A 12,872-nucleotide genomic window follows, 5' to 3' on the forward strand; every position below is an offset into this window, starting at 1 on the left:
ATTGATGAATACATGCGAGGAAATGTTCAATCCGGATCCGTATGAAGGTTTGTTCGACCAAGAAGAGGGATATGAAGATGTAATGATGCTTGGATCGACGGAAGAAGTACCATCTATCCTGAGGATCTTGAAGAAGGTGTTCGGAAAATGAAGAAGGCTAGGAGACGCCACCGGAAACACTCCAAGGTTGTTTGAGACGTCCGTGAACCAAAGAAGTTGGATGAAACATTGCTAGGTGGTCCCAAGCCCAATAATACACCCTCTACCCTCAAGAGACTCTGCACATCATGTTTTCAAGCCATGGGTAAGAGGGAAACCTTCATCTATGAACCCTCGTGTGGTAAGACAAGGTACGTCAAGCTTAGTGAATAAATTGTTTGCATGAATAAATTGTTAAGTTGTTTGCATGAATAAATTGTTAAGTGTTGGTGTCTTGTATTTTATGATGCTTGTGCTGCGATTTAATTGTGGGTTTTTAAAGTCATTGTGTGTTTTCAAGTGGAATTGGCGAAGTATGGTCGTTTGAGCTCTATTTCATGTTTTTCACTGGTAAAATTTGCATAATAGAGCAGGCTCTGAGTGTGTAAACATGTTCAGAAATTTTCTGCAGAGCCTGCAGATTTTTCTAAGTCATCCAAAGAAAACACACGGGCGTGTGGAATTTCCGCACGCCCGTGGAGCTTCAATGCGAGCTCAGCCAGAGAAGGCACAGGGGCGTGCGACTGCCCCTGTGAACGACCATGCGACTGTCACACTCCCGTGGGCAATTTTCGCACGGCCGTGTGAATTCCTGCAGAGTTGGGTGGATTATTCCGAGAGTACACAGGGCGTGGACTCACCCCTGTGGGCGACCTTGTGAACTACGCACGGGCGTGGGTAATTTCCACACGCCCGTGCGAAACTCTGCAGACGAGTTCTCTCCATCCCGAGAAGACACAGGGGCGTGTGGCTGCCCCTGTGAGTTTGGCATGTGAATGTCCACATCCATGCGGAATGTCCGCACGGGCGTGTAGAACACTTGGTATTCTTCTCGGATGTTTAGAGAAGCCACAGATGTGTGCGGTTGCCTGTGGGTCGGGCGCACGGGCATGGGTATTTTCCGCATGCCCGTGTGAGATCGTTCAAAGTTAGTGAAAGTTTTTCCCGAGAGCGCCTAGGGGCGTGCACCTGCCCCTGTGAAGCTCTACTATGGGGTTCACGGGTGTGGGTAATTACCGCACTCCCGTGTGGATGGACAGAACATCAAGGGTCGCGAGTTCTTTTTAAAGAAGATTAGTTTCTCTACCTCTTCACGACCTCTATTCGTATGGAAACACTATCACATCATTCTCCGATTTCATAGCGCTAATTTGGTAGAATTTCTGCAAGGTTTTCCGGTCGGTTCTTCATTTTCTCATCCCATCTCGTTGGTAAGCCCTATTCAGCATTTTCTTTGCCAATTCATGGTTTCCGTCGATTAATTTGGTTAATAATGCTTCGTTTCTTCAATTAGAAAGATGATTGATGTTTAGAACGAAGTTAGAAGTATTTTTAAGTTGTATTTTTGGATTTTTGAAGCGCGGCCATGCGGTTTTCATGGCCCGTGGATACACACAGGCATGTAGAAATTCCACACGACCGTGTGGATTTCTGCAGCATTATTTTATCAACTTGTTTGATCGATTTCGTTTTAAATTTTGTAGATTATGGCACCTCGATCGAAGAAGCAAGCGGATAAGAGGCCGCGTGAGTTATCCCCTGAGACTGAGGGCATGAGGTTTACGATTCCAAAGCATCAGGTTCGCTATGAGCGCTTGTCTAGACTCCGGTTCGGACAGACTCGATTCCTGGATACGACTAGAGATGAATTCGCTGATGAGGTAGAGGATCTCATTTCAGCAGGTGGTTGGTGGCAGTTATTAATGATTAGAGAGCCAGCCATCCGAGAGTTTGCAGTGGAGGTGCTATCATCATTCGTATTTGACAGATCGTATGCGAGCTTTGACAGTTTGAACTCCATTCAGTTCAGAGTATTTGGACACCACCATAGCTTGAGCGTTACTCAGTTTTCAGTACTACTTGGCTTGTATGTGGAGGCATTCACAGATACGGAAGAGTACGTTCAGTTACTGACTGATTATCCTGGAACCTTGACCCCGCAGAGAGCTTATAGAGTGCTATGTAGTCAGGGTCAGTACGAGCCGGGGGTGTCCAAGGCCACATGCCTTTCCCGACCTGCATACAGATATTTACATGCTATCATGAGTAGGTCGGTGAATGGCCATGGTGATAGCACTGGTCTTCTGAGCCGTCAGGAACTACTATATTTATACTCGATGGTGCAGCGCGTACCGATTCACTTAGGGCACATCATGGCAGAGTACATCAGACATCAGGGATACTATGCTAGACTGGGAGCGATCTTCTCGGGTCCCTACATTACGAGATTAGTGCTGGGCATGGGTCTCTTGGATTTGATTCGTGGGGCCGAGAAGATGAGTATACCTGCTCCCCTGAGTCTAGAGATGATGAGATTGATGGGTATGATCCGCAGGGTTCAGACAGGGGTTTTTGCTTTAGTGCTACCAGATCCAGAGATAGCCGAGGATGAGGGTGATGAAGCCGGGGCATCTCAGCCTGCTCCCGAACCTCAGCTAGCACCGATGGAGACTGAGGCACCTCCAGTGGTAGAGGAACCACCCCCCGTGCGTATGTTTTCACCATCTCGAGCTTATGATCGCTTTGAGAGGCTCGAGAGTGCTTTGGGAGTGGTACGGACTGAGGTAGCGGAAGCTCGAGCCGAGATTACAGAGATTAGGGCTACGCAGGCCACTCAGTACATAGAGTTCATGGCACGTTTCGACGTATTACAGCAGATCTTAGAGCGAGACGTCGCCTCATCATTTGTCTTGCGGCTGAGGACTCCTCAGGCCCCCTCAGTTCCTGCAGCATCTCCATCCTCTACCCTGGCACCGGTGGACCCACCATATGCGTCTTCACCAGCAGCAACAGCACTACCGGAGCCCGAGGGCGACACCGACATTTGACTTTTAGTTCTTTTTCTTTTATGCATTTTATTTTAGACTTGTTTACTCAGAAAGGATTCTCCTTCTGAGTTTATTTTCATTTTGCATCTCGAGTTGTATTCATTGTCTATCTTTTATATATACTCGAGATATTTTTTTTATTGAGCTTCACTGAACCCCCTCGTGTATGCTTGCAGATGGTCTTGTCTTCTTGGGAATTGAGACTTAGTCATGGGCACGGCCAAGGTGCTCAGGCACTTAGCCGTGTGAGCTTCATAACCCGTCGGAACACTACCCTCATGGAATTAGCTTCATCAAATGCAACACTTGGAGTCAGGGGAGTATTGTTTTGATTACTTCTCCCACATTTGCTTTTGAATGATATATATTTTTGAGTGAGCTTGCATGTGTACATTGGGGATAATGTACAACTTAAGTGTGTGTGTGTGGGGGGAGTTTCATAGTGCACGATTCTTTTCTATTGTTCTTGATTGATATATGCTCACATAGCCAATGGAATTTTTTTGAGTTTAGGAGAATTTCTAACATCTGAATGTTTTCATACTCTAGTTTTTGCTTGAATGCCTAGGAATTTTTTGCCCGATTTATACTTGTTACACTACTCACTTATTAGACTCTTTTGGAAACTCAAGTTTGATGTTAAAGGGACTAGTTATAGTTGTTTCTTGTGTTGAATTTCAAAAAAAAAAAAAATAAAAAAATAAAAAAATAAAAAAAGTTTTATTGGTTATAGTTGGGTGGAAAGAGCTACCACCTATGAAGTATGGAGCTACTCTCATAAGTCGGATACTAGTTATGCCCTAATGAGAGAAAGAGCTATCTCATAGGTTGAGTGAAAGCTACCACTCCGGTAGAAAGAGCTACCACCTCGAAAGTGTGAAATCCACCTAAGCGGCCGCTTTGGAGAGGGCTACCTTAGAGGATGTGTGAAGCTACTACCATCTTTGAAATTGTTTTCACTTTTGTAGATAAATAAGTCCCTTGTACTTAGAACTTTGAGGAGTATACTTTGGGTTGACTTGAGTGAGTTCACACACGTACACGATTCTGGGTTTTGTATCCTTTTTTATTCAAGTTTTATCTAGAGCATTGATTTTTTCGTATTTAGTGTTGAAATTTTCCTTACTTGTAGAATGCTCTCTTTGTATACTTTGGTGAACCTAAAGCCAAGCACTTTCAATATTTTCTTCATTGATGTACATAACGTTTTAATTTTTGCTTGAGGACAAGAAAAAGCTTAAGTGTGGGTGAGTTTGATAAGTGCTTGTGCGATATGAATGCGAAGCGTTCATTCCTTATGTTGAGCATTACTTTTCTCAGGTTTTTACACTAATATGGGTGTTTTTATGTTACTTTCGTACAGGTAGTGTTCTGAGGCCGAGTATGAAGGAAAGAACCCAATGTGGATCATAATGCACTGATTTTGGAGGAAATCTTGCTAAGGTTCAAACGCGAAGACATAGGTCGGATGTGAGATGCTAGAGTGTGTGCCAACCTCCTCGTATTCTAGTTGGGCACATCCATTTGGAGGGCACAAAGGCAGTCACACTCGAGCATTCTGACTTATGCACATAGTACAAGAGCTCCACCAACTTGCCTATCATTAAAGAAGCAAGTGATCCACGACGTGAACGTGTGCCCGTTTGCGTTACTCCGATTAAAGTATGGATTCGGGAAGCTATTCAGGCCGGATACTGTAGAAGAGCACTACAGCAACACTATAGCAAGTACTATAGCAGCACTATTCACAGCCGGCCGAGAAACAAGAGAAACAGAGAATCCACACGGGCGTGTGGAAATTATCCACGCCCGTGTGGAAATTCCGCACGGGTGCATGAAGCATCCACGCCAATGTAGTCGCCCGATTCTGGCCCTATTTAAAGCCGAATCAACACCAATTTTACTATTCTTTTCTCCATCTTTTCCCCAACTTGAGAGAGGGCTTAGGCTAGGGTTTTGAGAGGTATTGGCCAAGGTTTTGGAGAGATTCTATGGCTCCAACATCGTCATTCCTAAGGAAGAAGGTTGGTAGGGTAGCCTCCGTCGAGGCGTATCCTATACCGGACGACGAGTAGAGGACTTTCCACAATACCATCGACACGACTATCGAGGGGGTTTCTTTATGGATTCATTGCTTTTACATTCTGTTTCTTTGATTGTACTTAGCTCCATGGAGAGCTAAACCCCTAGTGGGTACTTGGGTATTTGTGAACCCTACGATGTATTCGTTTCATTGAATCTCTTTATTATGCTTTCAATTAATTGATGTTTATTGTGAGTTCCAACCTTGAATGCTTGATTATATGAACATTTCCCCTAGAGTGACACTAGGGTTGAGAGTTCTCGTGGGGGAGTTTGATAAGTGCTTGTGCGATATGAATGCGAAGCTTTCATTCCTTATGTTGAGCATTACTTTTCTCAGGTTTTTACATTAATATGTGTGTTTTTATGTTACTTTTACGGAGGTAGGGATGTGAGGCCAAGTATGAAGGAAATAGGCCAATGTGGATCATAATGCAACTATTTTGGAGGAGATCTTGCTAAGGTTCAAACGCGAAGACATAGGACAGGTGTGAGATGCTAGAGTGTGTGCCAACCTCCTCGCATTCGAGTAAGTACATCCATTTGGAGAGGCATAAAGGCAGTCACACTCGAGCATTCCGTCTTATGCATACAAGAACAGGAGCTCCACCAACATATATATCATTGAAGAAGCAAGTGATTCACGATGTGAACGTGTGCCCGTTTGCGTTATCCCGATGAAAGTATGGAATTGGGAAGTTATTTAGGTCGAAGACTGTAGCAGAGCACTATAGCAGCACTGTTCACAGCCGGCCGAGATACCAGAGAAACAGAGAATCCACAAGGGCGTGTGGAAATTATCCACGCCCGTGTGGAAATTCCGCTAGGGCGCGTGTATCGTCCACGACCGTGGAGTTGCCTGATTCCAGCCCTATTTAAAGCCGATTCAGCCCCAATTTTGGTATTATTTTCTCCATCTTTTCGCCAACTTGCGAGAGGGCTTCAGCTAGGGTTTCGAGGGGCATTGGCCAAGGTTTTGGAGAGGTTCTATGGCTCCGACATCAGTGATTCCATTAGGAAGAAGATTGGTAGGGGAGCTTCGATCGAGGCGTATCCTATACCGCACGAAGGAATCCTTGGACGACGAGTAGAGGACTTTCCACAAGACCATCGACACGACCATCGAGGTGGTTTCTTTATGGATTCATTGCTTTTTACATTTCAATTTCTTTTGATTGTCCTTAGCTCCATGGAGAGCTAAACCCCTAGTGGGTACTTGGGTGATTGTGAACCCTAGGATGTATTCGTTTCATTGAACTTCTTTATTATGTTTTCAATAAATTGATGTTTATTGTGAGTTCCAACCTTGAATGCTTGATTGCATGAACATTTCCCCAAGAGTGACACTAGGGTTGAGAGTTCTTGTTGGTAACCTTGTGAGTGAGTGACACACCATGAGCGTTAGACAAAGCTAGGTTGGAGAGGGTTGAGAGGGTGAGTCGAGAGTGCAGGGAGCGTCCCTTTTTCCCTCCAGCGTGATAGATTCTACCTCTGTTCCTTTGGAGTTCTTTTGCAGCCATAATAGAGTGAATGGTCTAAGGGATGAACCTCCAGCTGGGTCCCTAGTTGCGCGTGCAATGGAGTGAAGCGTTGAGGTGATCTTAGTATCTAGGGCTTAATTGTGGCTAGGGACCTTCCGCTCGGACCAAAGGGTTAGGTCTAAATCTAGGAAGAGACTTTATCACTTGGAATCCCTAGAGCTCATTGCAACTCTATGCGAGTGCGAGGTGTTGAGATTGTTCGATTTCTCCTCCGGTACATGTATTGAGTTAGCCATAGTTGACCTTAGATTTGGGACTATGTATGTAAGGATTTCCACGACTCACCATTGCATTGATTAGGAAGCATAATAGAGAGTTTTTGCAATTGAAGTGATTATCCTAGGTGAAGCATCATCTGAGTACCCCATCTTTATCGATTACCTTGCCTCCTCCTTACTTTTGCTCTCTTACTTGTTGCTTTTTAATTTTCGAGAATTGAATCATTATCACACTTATCATTGTTGATACTCCACATAGCTAAGAATTAAATTAAGTGTCTTTACTCCCTACTCCCCATGGATTCAACCCCGCTCACCCGGGATTATTACTTGACAAAACCCGTGCAATTGCGGGATATAAGCAAGGGGTTCTTGTCAAGTTTTTTTGGCTGCATTGCTGGGGAGCTAGGCGTTTAGAGATACTTTGTACTTTGTTTTTCTTAGCTATTTCACTACATATTCTATTTCATATCTTCTTATTCTATCATCGCTCTGATTTTTCTTTTTCTTTTATTTTTTTGGTGCGACTCCAGGTTATGACCCGAGAGAATCCATCAATATTGATTGAAGGAGACCCACGAGCTTGAGCACGTACACTTCGAAAGAAAGGGAAAGAACTCAGACAAGAACGACTCTAATCCGAGTGATTAGGAAGTAGAAGTATCTGACAACATGGTAGAACAAAATGAGCAACAATGAACACTATCTGATTATGCCAGACCTTCAGTGTTTGGGACACAATCGAGTATTGTGCGTCCCCTAATTACAGCTCAGAATTTTGAGCTAAAGCCGGCATTCATCCGTATGCTGCAGCAGTCCGCACAATTCAATGGTTTGGCCGATGAGGATCCAAACAGTCACATAGAGAGCTTCCTCGAGGTGTGTGACATGTTGAAGATAAATGGTGTGATGGATGATGCCATCAAGTTGAGAGCCTTCCCATTTTACTTAAAGGGGAAAGCAAAGCAGTGGCTACACTCATTACCTAGAGCATCAATCACTACATGGGAGGAGATGGTAGAAGCTTTTCTAGCCGTTATTTCCCTCCCGGAAAATCAGCAAAGCTTAGGAATGAGATCTCATCCTTTGTGTAGTTAGAATTGGAGTCTCTATTTGAGACATGGGAAAGGTTCAAGGAACTCCTGCGAAAGTGTCCGCAACACGGATTCCCGGAGTGGATGATTGTTCAAACCTTCTACAATGGTTTGAACCCGAGTACAAGGAAACTCTTGGATGCGGCGGCAGGAGGTATCTTAGGTAGCAAAACCCCCGATGAGGCTCGTCAATTGATTGAGGAAATGGGCTTAAATAGCTACCAGTGGAACGCTAGGGAGAAGAAAAAGGTGGCCGGTCTCCATGAAATTGATGAGGTAACTTCATTGGCGGCCTAAGTGGAGAGTTTGAGTAAGAAGCTAGATCTTATAGCTTTGAATAGAGTTGCGGCCGTGACCAATTGCACCGGTTGTGGTAAAGGACATGCTCCCTCCGATTGCCCAATTGTCATTGGTGATGTCTCTTCAGTTGAGAATGTTGACTTTGTAGGTAATGGAATGAGACCTCAAGGGAATCTATACAGCAACACCTACAATTCAGGTTGGAAGAATCATTCCAACTTCTCATGGAGTAATCAAGGACCACAGAAGACCATGGGGCCATCGGGTTTCCAACAACAACAATAAGCCCCTCAAGTAGAAAACAGAATTTCAGGCTTGGAAACCCGAATGACAGATTTGGAGAAGCACTTGGCTAGATTTGTTCAATCATCAAACACAAGGTTTGAATCAGTCAAAGCTACACTTCGCAATCACACCGCCTCCTTGTATAATCTTGAAAATCAAGTGGGGCTAATTGCGAAGTCTCTCTCCAAAAGGCCACATGGGAGTTTACCAAGCAACACGGAAACCAACCCGAGAGAACATGTGAAGGTGATCTCTTTGAGAAGCGGTTGTGAGGTTGAAGGGAGGCTTCTGAGTGAGAAGCCGAAAGAACACGCACCCGAGGTTATAGAGGTTGAGGAGGGAGCAAACAAAGAGAAAGTGGTGGCACCTCCACCTTTCAAACCAAGAATCCCTTATCCCTCTAGATTGAAGAATGACCAAGGGGATGAACAGTATAAGATGTTCCTGAGTTTGTTCAAGCAACTCCACATCAACATTCCTTTTGTTGAGGCTTTGGCTCAGATGCCTAAGTATGCGAAGTTCCTGAAAGATCTATTGACCAACAAGCGGAAATTGGAGGAGAGTGCTTCAGTGGTGCTTGATGCTTCATGCTTGGCGGTGTTGCAAAAGAACATGCCGAACAAGAAGAAGGTCCCGAGAAGCTTCATTATTCCGTGTAACATCGGCAACTTAGGTGAGGAAATGGCATTGGCGGATTCAGGGGCAAGTATCAACGTCATGCCATATACTTTCTTCCAAAAGCTAGGCTTCGGTGAGCCTAGGCCTACTCGGATGACTTTACAATTGGCGGACCGAACGGTACGACATCTGAGAGGCATCATTGAAGACGTGCTTGTCAAGATGGACAAGTACATTTTTCCGGTTGACTTTGTAGTGCTAGATGTCGATGAGGATGCAGATGTACCGTTGATACTTGGGAGACCATTCTTGCGGACTTCCAAAGCATTGATTGACATGGACGGTGGAGAGCTCATATTGAGAGTCGGAGACGATAAGCTCACTTACCGCCTTGCTGAAGCCATGCGGCATTCTCTCGATTTTGATGACACTTTGTATTTTCTAGACACTACTGATGAGATTGTTGATGAATATATATAGGAAATGTTCAACCCGGATCCGTATGAAGGTTTGTTCGACCAAGAGGAGAGCAATGAAGAAGTAATGATGCTTGGTTCGAATGGAGAGGAAACATTTACCCCGGGGATCTTGAAGAATGTGCTCCGGAAAATGAAGAGGGCTAGGAGACGTACATGAGCCAAGGAAGTTGGACGAACGATTGCTAGGTGGTCCGAAGCCCGATAGTACACCCTCTACCCTCAAGAGACTTTGCTCATCATGCTTTCAAGTTATGGGTAAGAGGGCAACCGTTATTCATGAACCCCCGTGAGGTAAGAAAGGTACGTCAAGCTTAGTGACGTTAAACAAGCGCTTCTTGGGAGGCAACCCAAGTGTTTACTATTTTCGTATCTTTTAGTTTAGTTTGTTTGCATGAATAAATTGTTAAGTGTTGGTGTTTCAACTTTTGAGTGCTTGTGCTTTGATTTTATTGTGGGTTTTTAAAAGAATTCATTGTATGTTTTGTTGCGAATTGGTGAAGTTTGGTCATTTGAGTTCTATTTTATGTTTTTATCTGGTAAATTTTGCATAATAGGGCATGCTCTGAGTGTGTCAACATGTTCAAAATATTTCTGCAAAGCCTGCAGGTTTTCCTAAGTCATCCAGAGAAAACACACGGGCGTGTGGAATTTCCGCACGCCCGTGGTTGTGTACGGTGAACTCATCCAGAGAGGGCACAGAGGCGCAGGGCTGCCCTCGTGGACGCACCATGCGATCGGGCGCGACGTCCGTGGGTAATTTCCGCACGGGCGGTGCCTTCCCCGCAGTTGGGCAGATTTTCCCGAGAACAAACAGGGGCGTGGACTCGCCCCTGTGGGTGACCTTGTGAATCATACATGGGCGTGGGTAATTTCCACACGCCCGTGCGAAACTCTGCAGGTTGCTCCCTCCATCCCGAGAAAACACAGGGCTGTGGGTCGCTCTCGTGAATTGGGCTTTATGAATGTCCACGCCCATGGGGGAATTTCCGCACGGGCGTGTGGGAGACTTGATATCTTTCTCGGATGTCCGTGGGAAGCCACGGGGCGCAGGCCCCGCCCGTGGGTCGAGCACACGGGCGTGGGTAATTTTCGCACGCCCGTGGGAGAGCAGTCAGAGTCAAAGAAGCGTTTTCCCGAGAAAGCACAGGGACGTGTGTACGCCCCTGTGGCGCTCTCGAAGTGAGGCGCACGGGCGTGGGTAATTTCCACACGCCCGTGTGGATAAACAGAATTCCAAGAGACGTGATTTTCTCCTTAAAAACCTTGTGATCCGTCTCATTCTTCATCTCCATTCACCGGAAAACGGTTCCCGATCATCGTTCCGACCCTTCATCGCTGTTTGGAGGAATTTTCTTCGCAAATCTTACCAAATTTCCAAAGTTTTCATATTCATTTCTTCGGTAACCTTTCTATCCTCTTTTCTTTACCAATTATGGTTTTTCACGGATTAAATACTTTTAAATGCGAATTTTCATGCATGATGGATGTGTAGTAAGCATTTGGAAGTGGTTTTAAATTGATTTGTTAAGATTTGTTGTGCACCCATGCGGGAGTTCCACGCTCTGCAGAGCCACACGGGCGTGGGTAATTTCCACACGCCCGTGTGGAATTCTGCAGTATATTACTTCTGAGATTTTTGACTGTTATCGTCTTTTGCACTCCAGATATAGCACCTCGAGCGAAGAAGAACGAAGTTAAGCGCCTTAGACTCACCTCACCCGAACCGATAGATGTGGAATTCTCGAACCTCGAGCATCATGCTCGCTTCGAGAGACTTTCAGCACTCGGGTTTGGTCAGACTTGCTTCGCGGATGTACAAGTGCTTCGACATATTCAGCAGGGTGATGAGGTAATTAATGAGATTGATGAGATGCTGGCAGTGAACCAGCTTACCGCACACTTACGCTAGAGGTTTTGGCATCCTTTGAGTTTCAATTGCTGCATGGGGGAGTTGACACTATAGAGGCGATACAGTTTCGGGCATTCGGTCATCCATTCTCTATGAGCGTCACTGAGTTTTCGATTAGGACGGCCTGTACGATGTCGCTTATACAGGTACCGTGGAGTATGGCCGACTACCAGTAGATTTTCCAGTGTCAGTCACTCCATATCATGCATATAGGATTTTGTGTGGGCGTGGGGAGTACGAACCGGGATTATCGAAGGCTTCTAGATTGTCCCGGTTCAGTTACAGATACGTACACGTAGTCATCAGCAAGTTCGTGACAGGTCAAGCAGATAACAAGGCCGCTTTGACCAGACTGGATCTGCTTTTCTTATACTCCATGGCTCGCAATGTACCACTTCACTTAGGGTGTATTCTAGCAGATATTTTGCAGTACCAGGGTCATTCGACGAGAGTGGGTCTACTATTTGTGGGCCCTCATATCACCAGACTCATTCTGGGAATGGGTTTGGGCGACGCTCTACGTGGTGCTGAGAGTATAGTTGTGCCCACCCCTCTTGCGTTCGATACGATCAGGATGATGGGGTTGGTACGGAGGTTTGTACCAGGGGTTTATATTCTCACTACAGTTACCGCTCAGACCACCAGAAGCAAAGGAGATACTGCGGGGGGTATCCAGCAGACTACTCCATCTTCTGTAGAACCTGGTATTCGAGCCTATAACCGTATCGAGAGGCTGGAGACCGATGTTAGAGAGATTCAGACTGAGATAGACGAGCTCCGGGCTTTGCTGTCGGCTCAGTACACAGATCTTATGGCCCGATTCGATTTCCTTCGAGATCTCCTGAGACCCGGATCATCAGTTCCTCCAACACCTCCATCCTCGACCCCAGCACCGGAGGACCCACTATATGCTTCCACTTCAGCAACAGCAGCAGCGGAGCCCGAGAGCGACTCCGACACTTGACCTTTCTTTTACTTTCATGCATTTTACCTTATCTTATTTTTCTTGTTTTTTTAGACTTGTTCACTCGTAAAGGATTTTTCCTTCTGAGTTTATGTTATTTTGCATTATCGAGTTGTATTCATTACTTCATCTTTTATACACTACGAGTTATTTTTTTGTTTTTCTTGAGCTTCATCGAACCTCCTCGTGTATGCGTGCAGTATGGTCTTGTCTTCCTTGAAATTGAGACTTAGTCATGGGCACAGTCAAGGTGCTTCGGCACTTGGCCGTGCGAGCTTCACAACCCGTTGAAACACTACTTCCATGGAATTTGCTTCATCAAACGCAACACTAGGAGTCAGGGGAGTATTGTTTTG

At 45.4% G+C, this 12,872-nt stretch overlaps 1 non-coding gene across 1 annotated transcript; it reads right to left on the reverse strand.

Annotated features, from left to right (window-relative positions):
• Window positions 1–7,928: 7,928 nt before the first annotated feature.
• On the reverse strand, window positions 7,929–8,035 carry LOC120279729. The gene has a single exon (XR_005542033.1). It is a non-coding gene; the product is annotated as a small nucleolar RNA R71 (small nucleolar RNA).
• Window positions 8,036–12,872: the final 4,837 nt, after the last annotated feature.

The sequence above is a fragment of the Dioscorea cayenensis genome, chromosome 16, assembly GCF_009730915.1.
Source record: "Dioscorea cayenensis subsp. rotundata cultivar TDr96_F1 chromosome 16, TDr96_F1_v2_PseudoChromosome.rev07_lg8_w22 25.fasta, whole genome shotgun sequence".
Classification (NCBI taxonomy): domain Eukaryota; kingdom Viridiplantae; phylum Streptophyta; class Magnoliopsida; order Dioscoreales; family Dioscoreaceae; genus Dioscorea; species Dioscorea cayenensis.